Source organism: Cupressus sempervirens, chromosome 10 (genome assembly GCF_028749045.1).
Source record: "Cupressus sempervirens isolate cs-2001-9-10 chromosome 10, ASM2874904v1, whole genome shotgun sequence".
NCBI classification, from domain to species: Eukaryota; Viridiplantae; Streptophyta; class Pinopsida; order Cupressales; family Cupressaceae; genus Cupressus; species Cupressus sempervirens.
The window spans coordinates 233,676,651-233,687,069 of NC_143127.1; the positions used below are offsets into that span (position 1 = coordinate 233,676,651).

At 31.7% G+C, this 10,419-nt stretch overlaps 1 pseudogene; it reads left to right on the forward strand.

Moving 5' to 3' along the window:
• The window catches only part of LOC149533493 (putative pectate lyase 5), a 116,434-nt pseudogene extending 106,714 nt beyond the window's left edge, over positions 1 to 9,720 (forward strand).
• The last annotated feature ends 699 nt before the right edge of the window (positions 9,721 to 10,419 follow it).

Consider the following 10,419-nt stretch of genomic DNA (forward strand, 5'->3'; position numbering starts at 1 on the left):
CTAGCTAATCCACCACTATTATTTTCCTTAATTAGATTCAACCTCATAGGACTTCTAGGAATACAAAACTGAATATCTTCGAACAACATACCTTCTTGAATGAAATATTCATCATACTTACTTGTGTGGTCTATTAGATTTGGTGCTTTGTACTCTCTCCACACCTCAGAAAAATTAGGATCAGCATCATATAACTCTTTCATCCCATCAAAACCAAGAACTTAAACCTTCATTTCAGTCAACAAAGAATGTCTTCTACTCAATGCATCAACAACTCTATTAGTAGCTCTACTCTTATGCTTAATGACAAATGTAAAACTTTGCAAATACTCAACCCACTTCATATGTCTTTGATTCAATTTATGTTGACTTCCCAAGTACTATAAAGCTTTATGATTAGTATAAAACACAAATTCCTTAGGCATCAAATAATGTCTCCACTTCTTTAATGCTTGAACAATAGCATAAAATTCTTGATCATACACAGAATATTTCCTTTTAGCATCATTCAACTTTTCACTAAAGAAAGCAACAGGCTTACCTTATTGACTTAATACAGCTCCTATTGCATTACCACTTGCATCACATTCAACTTGTAATACTTTGTTAAAATTAGGCAAAGCCAATATAGGTAATTCAAAAACCTTTTGTTGCAAAGTCTCAAAACTCTTATCATCTCCATGTGCCCACTTGAATTCCTATTTATCTCCCCTCATTGTTTCAATCATAGCTATACAAACAACACTGAAATTCTTTATAAAATTTCTATAAAAACTAGCCAAACCATGAAATGATCTTACCTCACTCATATTCTTAGGTGTATGCCATTCCAAAATTACTTTAACCTTCTCAGGATCCATGTTCAAGCCATTAGCTAAAATCACAAATCTCAGATACACAATCTCCTCTTGCATAAAAGAACACTTTTTTAGATTAATCAACAACTTTTCCTCTTTCAACATCTGTAATACTTGTCTGATATGCTCAAGATGCTCTTCTTTAGTTTTATTGAAGATCAAAATATCATCCAAATAAACAATCACAAACTTACCTAAGAATCTTTTCAAAACTTCATTCATCAACCTCATGAAAATACTAGGTGCATTAGTCAAACCAAAAGGCATAACCAACCATTCATACAAACCATCTTTTGTTTTGAAAGCAGTCTTCCATTCATCACCTTCTCTAATTTTGATATGATGATAACTACTCTTCAAATCAATCTTGGTAAAATACTTTGCTCCACTCAAACAATCCATTATTTCATCCATCCTTAGCATAGGAAACCTATATTTCACTATTATCTTGTTAATGGCTCTAGAATCAGTACACATTCTTCATTCTCCATTATTTTTGGGTGCTAATATAGCAGGTACAACACATGGACTCAAGCTTTCTATGATCAAACCTTTCTGCAACAACTCGTGCACTTGTTTGTTAAGTTCTTCATTCTCTATAGGTGTCAATCGATATGGTGCTTTGTTTGGAAAACTAGCTATAGGAATTAGATCCATATAATGATTTATACTTCTTACTGGAGGTAAACCATTAGGAATGTCATCAGCAATAATTTCTTTATACTCATTCAAAAATTCTATAATTTCTACTGGTACTCGGCTATCACTATCTACTATCACTTGATAATTACTAGCTTCTACTACTTGGCCATTACTACCAACACTCGGTCCTCTAAGAACTATGGAAAAACATACTTGATTCCTTTTCAAATTGTTTCTCATTAACCATGCAAATTTTTACCGCAGTACAATTAACCTCATCTAGACTTTCAATCAAAGGCAACAATGTTTGTTTCTTCCCATTTACCCAAAGAGTATATTGATTTAATCTTCCATCATGTACAACATATCTATCATATTGCCAAGGTCTACCCAAAAAAATATGACAACAGTCCATGGGCATAATATCACACAAAAATTCATCAAAGTAATCTCCAATTTTGAACTTCACAAGGCATTGTTCACTTACCAATTTCTTATGCTCATCTTTGATCCATGAAACATGATAAGGTTTGGGATGTTTTAGCCTCTGCAATTGCAACTTTGTAACTAGCTCCTCTAATGCCAGATTTGTATAACTTCCAATGTCAATGATCACTTTGTAACATTTTCTAGCCATCTTAAATATTGTCTTGAAAAGACTTCTCCTTAAAATAGGTTCCTCATCACTTCCTTTATTACATAAGGTTCTTCTCACCATCAGATTTTCTCTAGCCTCAGGTCCACTTGGTGAACTCTCAATGTCTTCTTGAATCACAACATTTCTATTATTCTGTCCACTTTTAAAGGATCTACATTCAAAAGATATATGCCCTTCTTTTCCACATCTAAAACAATTACCATGAAATCCATCTCTAGAATAAGAATTACCTCTTCCTCGGTAAGAATTAGTGCCTCCTCAGTAAGAATTGTCACTTTTACATTTGGTCTTTCCTTTTTCATCATTCTTCCATTTAGATTTGCCTTTATCCTACATAGAACTTTTAGATTTTCCACCTTCACCATAAGATCTACCTTTGCCTCTTTGGAATTTACCACCTCTACCTCTTTGTCTTTGTTCATGCTTCTTTGTCAAGATCTCCTCAGCCTTCAAAGCATATCGGTATGCTTCTTCCACACTCTCCAACTTCTCAAAACTTATTTCATCTTGTATTCTAGATCCCAATCCATGTATGTACCTTGCAATTTTCTCAACATCATCATCCACATGTCTAGATCTGATGCCCAGTCTATAGAATTCCTCAGTATACTCTTTCATAGTTATGTCTTTTTGCTTCAAATTTTGCATCTTTCTCAACAAGCTAACTTGGTAATTAGCATAAAGGAATTTTTTCTTTACCTTGTTCCCCATCTTTGGCCAAGTTCTAATCTTCTCCTTTCCTCTCCTTTGTCTATAAGTTTGCAAGTGCTTCCACCATAGTGATGCATGACCTTTCAGCCTAGTGACTACAATCTTCATCTTTCTATTATCATGAGTGTTTTCATACACAAATAAATTCTCCATATTAGAGATCCAATCCAACATAGCATTGGTGTCCAATTTTTCATCATAAGGAACAAATTCTACAGCAGGCTTTGAATAATCCCTAGACAACACTTGCAACAATCTTTCCTCATCTTGATCTTCTTCAAGTTTTGGATTATGGTTTGGTGCTACTGCTTCATTATCACTTATATCATCAAGGTGTGCTCCTCTCCTTTGGAATATTTTCATGACATCTAATCTAGCTACAATTTGTCACAACTGATCCAATATAGCATCATCAACATTTTTCTACCATGAACCATCTTTACAAATCAGGTTCCTACAAGACCGTAACCCTCTGCAAGTTATAGGTCAAATCCGTAGATCTACCACCCTACAACCAAATCCAAATTAGGGTTCTACATGATCCAATCTCCACAAGGATGAACCTCAAGCTATAATACCAATTGACATAGGAAAAGGATGAATAACTAGGGCCAAAGGCTCACCTAGCTATCCAAACTACCCTACAAGAGTTAACACAAGGAAAAACAACCAAAGGAGGAAGAAGAGAGAATATTTTTACTGATTCTTCAAATATTCAACATACATGCCTAGCTATAAGGCCTTCTAGGTTACGACCAATTATAATACATTCATATACAAAGATCTAATAGAAAATTTGCACCTTTAGTTCTGCTCTCAAATTTTTTTCTCCAAAAAATTGCCTCACTCTAAGCCTAAACACTCTATTTATACTTGCCAAAATGGCTTATAGATCATTCTAGAACATTACCTAAGAGGAATGCTGACCCAAAAATGGTCTGGACTCATCCCAAGAAAAGATCTTAACATAAATGTCACAAATGAAATAAATCTCACAAGTTGGCCCACAAAAATCATGTCCAATTACTGGCACTCGACATACACTGGATAACTCGGCACATGAAGGAATACTTGGCATACATTGAGTAACTCAGCATACATTGGGTAACTTGGCACATGAAGGAATTGCTATAGTAACTTAGCACATGAAGGAATTGCTACAGTAACTCGACACATGAAGGAAACTGGATTGCTAGGCACATGAAGAAAACTAGATTACTAGGCACATGAAGAAAACTGGATTGCTAGGCACATGAAGAAAACTATATTGCTAGGCACATGAAAAAAACTAGATTGCTAGGCACATGAAGGAACTGCTAGGCACATGAAGGACTGCTAGGCACATGAAGGACAGCTAGGCACATGAAGGATTGCTAGGCACATGAAGGAACTACTAGGCACATGAAGGACTGGTAGGCACATGAAGAAACTACAAAATGAACAAAATGAGTAGGATAACAAGGCAACCCAATATGGTCTTGCATCAATATAGCCCAAATTGACAAGAGGGATTTAGATGCAAGATTTATCCCAAGAAAAAGATAATGGGTATTTCTTTATTTGATATAACTACAAATAAAAGTAGAAATGTGATAGAGATATACTAGGAAATGATGAGTAATAAAGTTTAATATTATATATAAAACATTAACATAGACTTTTATAAAGAATGGAAATGAGTATGTACTCATCTTTCAAGGATAAAAGATGATACATTTTCAAATTTGAATTAATACTATCAAATAGTGTCAGCATAAACTAGTACATAGATTACTGAGTATTATTCTACACCTTTGATGACAAGAAGGATAGTATTTCATTATCATTAATATCAACTTATTGTTGAGTTGGTTGAAAATATTTTGGATGAGCTAGTAAATGCTTGGGTAGTTAAATACGGTGTTGCAAAAGCAATTAGAGTTTGTAATTATTATGGGATACTTGGTGACATCTCTAGATTTTGTGTGCTGGTACATAGAGAGTTATTATTGATTGAAGGATAATAGTGAAACTGATAGAAGATAATAATAAAGGAAGAACATTTTGATTGGTTTATCAAATTAGTGGAGATTTGGGTTTTGTAGATCAGTTGAAACTATCTTTAGTGAGCTATGAGATTGCTTTTCCAATTGCAAGATGATTAGAGTATTAGACATCATAGTTTTATGGTGTTTAATATTGTTAAATACAAGTTGGAAAAGTATTGAGAATTGTTGGTCTTATATTATCAATCGATGTTGATGTGGTTTATTGAAATAAATATTTCATTTTTTACGTGTTGTGGTGACATGGAAGATTTGATGTTTAATGATGAGTTGGCTTCATATAGCTTTTGGTAATTAGATTTATCAAGCTTATGGAAGCATATTTGAAATAGTTAAGAATTTTGATTGTTCTTGATCAAATGAATTTGTCAATGCATTTGAATATTCACACAATTTTCTAAATGTTTTAAATTATTTGGTAATTCATTTTGGTATACCAGGTTGAAGCATGAAAGATAAAATATGAAATATAAAATGTTTAGGGATAGTTGGTCTCCCTAGTAAGTGAAAATGCATTTATATGCATTTTGATGAATCTTGGAGTTGTAGGTCATGGGTATCAAGGTGAGCTCATGAGAAGGGTACAATTACTCTGCAAGAGAAGAAAAGATTGGGATTGATTAGATCTACACTAGAAAAGGAGAAGTGTTGTCCTCAGACTAGTATTGTACATGTTGAATCCTACTAGTTCTCCAAAAAAATCCCTTAAATAAATAGAGCCCAATGGGTCTAAATATGAAATCCTCATACTAAGTGGCTCTTTAACTAGATTTTGAAATCCCTTAACTAGGTTACTCTTAATAAGAAAAATATCCTAATATGGCTAAATGTAAATCCCTTAACTGTGTGACTCCTAATAGGATGTTTCTCTTAACAAGGAATTGTAAATCTCCTAATACGGATAAGCCTTTAATAGGGTGGACTTGAGAAGAGCTCAATTGTGGGAAATAATTCTCAACATGGGTTTTCCCTCTAACCAAGGGTTTCTACACAAAAAGTAATGGCATTCTTCTATTGCATGTCTGGATTACCTTATTTGGTTTATGTTTTATTTCTTTAAATGTTATATGTTAATGAATATTGTTAAATGGTTGATGGAAACCTTATGTTTTGTGAATTACTAATTCAACCCCTTGCCTCACTAATAATCTTGTACCTTATATTACTAACAATTGGTAGTGGACCTTAGGTCCTCTTTTTGATAAGATAGTTGTGCTACAAGATGTAGAAGTTCAACTAAAGAGGATATGTTCAAGCAATTATGAAGTACTATTTCCAGATCATTCTACTTGATTAATCATAAAAGGTTGTCAAGCTATAATCCTCCAAAAAGGTCACTCTTAACAAAGTGAGAAGGATCTTTTACGAGTCTAAAGTTAATTAGTTTAATTAGGTGGATCATTAATTTGAGTTAAAATTTTGTTTCAAAAAGTTACTCCTAATAGGGTAAATCTCCTAATTTAGGGCTAGAGGTAAATCTATCAACTAAGAGACTCCTAATAGGGTTTGTTCTTAATTGGACATTTTTTTAATCCTAATAGGGCCAAGTCATTAAAGGATCCATTTCGAGTGACAAATATTTGTTGGTATTAATTTTTGTCATGATTTTTTCCTCTAATTGAGGTTATTAATGATAAAAATATGTGTTCTATTATGTTAATTATGTGGATATTTTTATAAGTTATTCTACGAGGTTAAGTTTGACATGTTAACAATTAATGGACAAATGAATGAGTAAATGTTAAATCATGTATTGGTAGGTTAGTTTGATATGTTTTGATTATATTTTCATGGTGGAGGATAACTAATTCACCTCACCCCCTCTCTACCTCCTCTCTATAATCTAAATCCTTGAATATATTAAAGAAAATATGCCTAAAAAAAAGGCCCCAACATCATACAATTATTATTTTATGAATTTTTTCTAGCTATTTTTGTTAATGAAAAAAATTAGCAAAAGTTATGTTTGAAGAATACACCACTATGAAAAGAGAAAACCAAGTTTCTTATCCCAAATATTGAGGATACAATCATTAAACAACTTTTGAGAAGGAATTTTAGACCCTTCTTGAGCTACTAAAAAGGATGTCAAGTATCTAGCCTTTCATTTCTCATTAGGAATAGCCACGGCCACTTGTACATTAGATTTAATAACAATAGGGGCAATAGAGCCACTCTTACCTCTATTCTCTTCTTTAGGAGGGTAAGTGATTTTGATTATTTGATCAAGATGTTATTTTTTTCTCCCTGTGGAAATGCTAGCTCATCCATGACTACTTGCTTGAAGGATTTGTCCAGGTAAGTTAACCTTCTAGGACACCTTGAGAAGAGTTGAATTGAATGTTGTTGCTAGGGTTTGAGTAATCTATAAAAAAAAATCAATTTTGAGGGCATAATATTCTCTAGGTCATGGGTGAGGATAACCTCCCACACATGAGAAAGGCCTCCTAAGAATCAAGGAAGGCTTTACAAGTTACAAAGCTTTGAGGGTTTCTTTGTTGTTATATACATTGTATGATAGTTCTGGTATATATGCATGTATAACTATTTGTAAGCACATGTGTACATGTATATGTATATATGCATATATCCATGTGTACATGTATAATGTCTATGTGTATGTACATATATACCAATATACATGCATGCATGCATACACATAGCTATAAATATTTCTAAGTGCAACTAATTCATTTTATTAAAATTTAATAGCAGTGATTGAAATTTAATAGCTATTATCTTTTATTTTAAATTTGATGATAATTTCTGCTTAAAAGAAATATAATATTTTAAAAATAGAATTACCTAAACAATGAATGTTAAATTTTCAAAATGTAAAACTAAAATTTATATATACATATTTTATATTTTGTGTGTCTACAAATGAATAAATAAAATTTTTGAATTTTTTTCTAATCAAATTCACGTGTGCTAGAATTTGAACCTTGGTGGTGAAGGGACCAATAAATTGACTTAACCATGGAACTATAACTCATAATACTAACACAAACAATTTTATAGATAATATACTTAAGTTATATTTATGTCTAGAAATTTTTTAAATTAAAAATTAAATTAATTTACTTAAGTATAAATTATAAATTACCCCATAATTAATCGGTAAAATATATTATAAAACAAATTCGACCAAATTTTATTTATATGTGTTATAAAAGAGGATAGTCATTACAACAAAGCTTACATATATATATAAAATTGAAAACATTTTAAAATAGTTTATTAGTTTAAATTGAATTTTTTTTTTCTTCTTTAAAGCATCGTGTATGATAGTTGCCACACAAATTTATAAGTGGCATATGTATTTTATTTCCTATCTTCAAAATTCTACAAATCTCTACATGCTAGCACTCTACGTGTCATTATAAAAGCTGGTGTATTGGAGTATACATAATGTGATTAAGGAGGATGTTGATAAGTAAGCTTATATGGACTTTTTAATGGAGATTGTCACTATTAGAATGCTACGTATTCTCTCTTGTGATGATTTAATTAAACACAAGGTAGGTTTCTCTTAATTTTTTATTCTATATTTTTAAAAATATTATAAAGAAAAAAGATTATGATGGATCTTTATTAGTTCTGCCTATCTAGTAGGATTTCAGCTTTTTTCCAATTAATCCCTGCATTGGTGACCATGCAAGCAACTATATCTTATGGTTTCAAGTGATTTTCTCATTAAACTGATTTTCCTTTATTTATTTATACTATTTTTATTGGACAGTAGATTTTTGTTGGTAGTTTATTTGATTTTTCATCAAATAAATAAATCTTATCAAACAATCTATGTGTACAAATTGTACATTGATAGTTAATAAATCATTCAAAACATGGTGGTGAATTCTCCATCATAGTAAACTAATATGATGCCACATACTTGACAAATGTCAACTTACTATCTTCCATAAATTGTCTCTATGCTTTTTAGCCATACTTGCCTTCAACAAGAATTTTTCTTGTCACTAGCAAAAGAAAAAAAAAAAATTTGCAATCCGTCATTCATTACAAAATATTAATGTGTGCTTGTTTTTTTGTAGAGGATTTTGCAATGAAATCAGTGACACAAAAATGACACTATGCACATTTTTTAATCTAAAAAAGTGTGGGTAGATCACCTGACCTCTTTTGATGGTGAAAAAGTTCTGATATCTATAGTTTAGTGATCTACTTATATCACCATTTCAAATATTCATATATCTCAACCATTTCAATATTCTTTAAGGCTCAAATGGTTCAGATACAATTGATAAAACAATGTGAGCTACAATATATAGGAACTTTTTCAAACACACAAACTGACGTAATCCTCATTGTAGCTAAGTTTATAATGCTAATATTAACAATGTGAAGAAGAACCCAAAAATTATCTTGATGTTTTGACCTCATCATTGGTGTTTTACATTCCTTTACTTTCAAGTGGGGATATTTTCATGTTGTGAATAATCTATTTGGAAATTGGGGAGATTATGTGATTGGGGCAAGAGTTCATGCATAGATATATTCTAAGAAGAATGTTTTTGTACCTAGGAAAGATCCTGATCTCACTCAATTGTACCTATGGTATGAAACTAAGTGGGAGACTACTCCAAAAATCTAGTCCAATGGTGACCTACTTTTATATGGTGCTACATTTCACTAGTTCTTGTACAATGGACCTCTGATTGCTTCTCCTTACAAAAACCATAAACAATATCGTCATGTTATCAACATAGCGAGAGTATCATGTCTTCTTCAATACTACACTAGAGTTCTAAAATGAAATGTTCGTTCTTTCCTTCTACATGGATGAATCATTCTATTTGTTTAATGAGTTTTGTTCTGCGGATATCAAAAATTGCTTTGAATTTTCAAAATCCTTACTAGTTTAAACTATGGTTATTATTTAAGTGTTAAAATGATTTTTTCTTCTCAATATTTTAAAACACTTTTTCCTTTCAAATATCTTTGGCTCATTGCTAGCTCCACCCAACACTTCAAATTTTTGAAATTTGGTTCCTATGTCACAAGTTATCAAAGGTTAGTGAAGCATCTCCAAACCCATGTTTCATTTCAAAATCTTAACCTCTATCAAAAAGGTTAAGATAAGTTCCCAAAATATGTTTTTTCAAATAAATCATCAACCATTAACCTCATCTAAAAAGGTTAAGGTTTGGGCTCCAAAACACATGTTTCATATCTTAAAATCTTAACCTCTACAGAAAAGAAGGTTAAGATAAGTTTTCAAAACACATGTTTCCTTTTGCATCATTAATCTTAACCTCACATCTCAAAGATTAAGGTCAAGCTCCGAATTAGGTATTTTGGAGGTGGCTATTAAACTCATTGTCGAAAGATTTAAAATTTCATATGTGATTCAAATGGTGTAATTTTTTTGCACAAAAAGAGAATCTAGCTTGAAAGCATCACCTCGGCTATCATCTTTCAAGAAATGAATACAATACCTATGAATTGAAGAGCATAGCCAAACATTAGAATTCCTTTGAAAAAC